This window comes from Pristiophorus japonicus, unplaced genomic scaffold (genome assembly GCF_044704955.1).
Source record: "Pristiophorus japonicus isolate sPriJap1 unplaced genomic scaffold, sPriJap1.hap1 HAP1_SCAFFOLD_523, whole genome shotgun sequence".
Classification (NCBI taxonomy): domain Eukaryota; kingdom Metazoa; phylum Chordata; class Chondrichthyes; family Pristiophoridae; genus Pristiophorus; species Pristiophorus japonicus.
In genome coordinates, this window is record NW_027254430.1 from 50704 (window position 1) to 54392 (window position 3689).

Below are 3689 nucleotides of genomic sequence, written 5' to 3' on the forward strand. Positions count from 1 at the left end.
CAATTCACGCCTCATACCTTCAAAGTTACCCTTCTTTAAGTTCTGGACCATGGTCTCTGAATTAACTGTTTCATTCTCCATCCTAATGCAGAATTCCACCATATTATGGTCACTCTTCCCCAACGGGCCTCGCACAACGAGATTTCTAATTAATCCTCTCTCATTACACAACACCCAGTCTAAGATGGCCTCCCCGCTAGTTGGTTCCTCGACATATTGGTCTAAAAAACCATCCCTTATGCACTCCAGGAAATCCTCCTCCACCGTATTGCTTCCAGTTTGGTTAACCCAATCTATGTGCATATTAAAGTCACCCATTATAACTACTGCACCTTTATTGCACGCACCCCTAATTTCATGTTTGATGCCCTCTCCAACATCACTACTACTGTTTGGAGTTCTGTACACAACTCCCACTAACGTTTTTTGCCCTTTGATGTTCTGCAGCTCTACCCATATAGATTCCACATCATCCAAGCTAATGTCCTTCTGAACTATTGCCTTAATTTGCTCCTTAACCAGCAATGCTACCCCACCTCCTTTTCCTTTTATTCTATCCTTCCTGAATGTTGAATACCCCTGGATGTTGAGTTCCCAGCCCTGATCATCCTGGAGCCACGTCTCCGTAATCCCAATCACATCATATTTGTTAACATCTATTTGCACAGTTAATTCATCCACCTTATTGCGGATACTCCTTGCATTAAGACACAAAGCCTTCAGGCTTGTTTTTTTAACACCCTTTGTCCTTTTAGAATTTTGCTGTACAGTGGCCCTTTTTGTTCTTTGCCTTGGGTTTCTCTGCCCTCCACTTTTCCTCATCTCCTTTCTGTCTTTTGCTTTTGCCTCCTTTTTGATTCCCTCTGTCTCCCTGCATTGGTTCCCATCCCCCTGCCATATTAGTTTAACTCCTCCCCAACAGCACTAGCAAACACTCCCCCTAGGACATTGGTTCCGGTAATTATAAATATTAAACAGCTCTGAGACCGACCCTGGAATTACAGCTCCCCTCTCCTCTTCTCATCCTGGTTTACTCTCTCTCCCACATTAAAAATCTCTCTTTCCCTTCCCCATCATGACCCATTCTGCATCTGTTTTTCACTCATTCTTCTTTCTTATCCTCTCTCCTTCCCATCTCTCCCTCCTTCCCCTCCCTGTTCTCACCACCCCTCTCTCTCCTTCCCCTCCCTCTCTTTCCCCTTCCCCTCTCTCTTTTTCCCTTTCCTCGCTCTCCCCTTCCCCTCTCACTCTCCCTCTTTCCCCTCTCTCTCCTCTCTCCCCTTCCCTCTCGACTTTCATTCTCTCCCCACTCCTTCCCCTCCTCTCTCCCCTTCCCCTCTCTCCCCTTCCCTCTCTACTTTCATTCTCTCCCCACTCCTTCCCCTTCTCTCCCCTTCCCCTCTCTCCCTTTCCCCCTCGAGAGACACACAGAGAGAAAGTGAGCGTGTGTGAGAGAGACAGAGAGAGTGAGAAAGTGTTGTGTGTGCAATAACTCAACAGACAGATTACTGTCAACTCCGAACAGGTACACACCTGGCTCTACTTTATTAGGGCCCAAAGTGATTACATTACAAGATGGCTGGCCTTTTATACCTGGGCCACACACGCGTGTGTACAGCCCAATGACCTCCGACAGTGGCCCCACCTGGTGGCTCGTAACCCCAAGCACACATACATGACAGAAAGAGAGAGACAGAGAGACAGAGAGACAGAGAGATTGGGACAGAGTGTGACTGAGTTGCCTTGCGATGTTTTACTCTGTGAAAGACCCGATATATCGATGTTGAGAAGTGAATATTGAAGAGACGGAGGCAGGAGTCTGGGGGATGAGACACAATCTGAGCGTTTCACTGACCCTTCCTCATTCTTCAAATACACAGCACTAACTGGGGAATGACCCACAGCCCAGGGCAGGTGGTTCCATAGCTCAGGCGTTAGAGCACTGGTCTAGTAAACCAGGGGTCGTGGGTTCAGATCTCACTGGGGCCTACTCAAAATTAGCTCAGTATTTAAATTCACTGTCAATTAACAAGGGCTTCAATTATAAATATTAACAACTCTGAGACTGACCCTCAAACACTCTCTCTCACTTTCCCAATCTCTCTCTGCTTTCCAGGTCATGACCTGTTCTGCATTTTTTTTTCCTGCAATCTCACTTTCTCCATCTCTCTCCCCTTTCCATCTCTCTCCCCTTTCCCTCTCTCTCCCCTTCCGCTCCCTCCCCTCTCTCCTCTCTCTCCCTCTTTTGCCTTTCTTTTCAGATTCTCCCCTGCTCCCTCTCTCTTCCCTTCCTTTCTCTCTCCCCTGCCTCCTCCCTCTCTCGACTTCCAATCTCTCTCCCCTCCCCCACTCGCTCTCTCCCAATCCGCTCTCTCCCATTCCCCTCTGGCTGACTCCTTCCCCCTCTCTCTCGCATTCCCTCTCCCACTCATTCCCCTCTCCCCCCTTCCCCCTCCCTCGCCTTGTCCTCTTTCCTTCCCCTCTCTCTCACTTCTTCCCCTCTCTCTCACTCCTTCCCCTCTCTCGCCCCTTCCCCTCCCTCTCACTCCTTCCCCCTCTCTCTCCCCTTCCACTCCCTCTCACTCCTTCCCCCTCTCTCCCCTTCCCCTCTCTCTCCCTCCTTCCACTCTCTCTTTTCCCTTCCCATCTCTTTCCTGCTCCTTCCCCTGTCTAGTTCCAAGCAGGTCGCTCCATAGCTCAGGGGTTTGAGCACTGGTCTAAATAAGCCAGGGGTCGTGAGTTCAAATCTCACGACAGCCTACTCAATATGAGCTCAATATTTAAGCTCACTGTCAATTAACAAGGGCTTCAATTATAAATATTAAACAGCTCTGAGACTGACCCTTGAAGGACAGGCTTCTCTCTCCCCTTCCAAAACTCTCTCTTCCTTCCCCATCACATTCCGTTCTGCATCTTTTTCCCCTCTCTCCCGCTATCTCTCTTTCCCTGTCTCTCACTCCTTCCCCTCTCTCCCCTCACTCTCTATCCTTTCACCTATCTCGCCCCTTCTGCTCTCTCCTTGCTGATCTTTCTCCTCTTCCCCCTCTCTCTCAGCTTCCCCCCTCTCTCCCTCTCCTTCCCCCCTCGCTCCCCATTCTGCTCTCTCTCCCCTTCCCCTCTCGCTCACTCCTTCCTCTCTCCCTTTTCATTTTCTCCCCTCCTCGCTCTATCTTCCCTCTCCTTCTCCCTCCCCTCACCTGTCTCCACTCCCCTCCCTCCTGACTTGCTCTCCTTCCCTCACTCTCAATCTCGCTCTCCCCTTTCCCATCAGACTCTCCCCCTCCCCATCTCTACAATTCTCCCCTTCTCCCTCTCTCCTCTTCCTCCGCTCTGCACAGAAAGAGAGAGACAGTGAGAGAGAGAGAGAGAGAGATCGAGAGACTGAGAGACAGAGAGAAAGAGAGAGAGACAGAGAGATTGAGGCAGAGTGTGACTGAGTTGTTTCGGGATGTTTTACTGCGTGAAAGACCCGATATATCGATGTTGAGATGCGAATATTGAAGAGACGGAGGCAGGAGTCTGGGGGATGAGACACAATCTGAGCGTTTCACTGACCCCTCCTCATTCTTCAAACACACAGCACTAACTGGGGAATGACCCACACCCCAGAGCAGGTGGCTCCATAGCTCAGGGGTTAGAGCACTGGTCTAGTAAACCAGGGGTCGTGGGTTCAAATCTCACTGGGGCCA

At 50.0% G+C, this 3689-nt stretch overlaps 1 non-coding gene across 1 annotated transcript; it reads left to right on the forward strand.

Moving 5' to 3' along the window:
* Positions 1 to 3616: 3616 nt before the first annotated feature.
* trnat-agu (transfer RNA threonine (anticodon AGU)) lies at positions 3617 to 3689 on the forward strand. The gene has a single exon. It is a non-coding gene; the product is annotated as a tRNA-Thr (tRNA).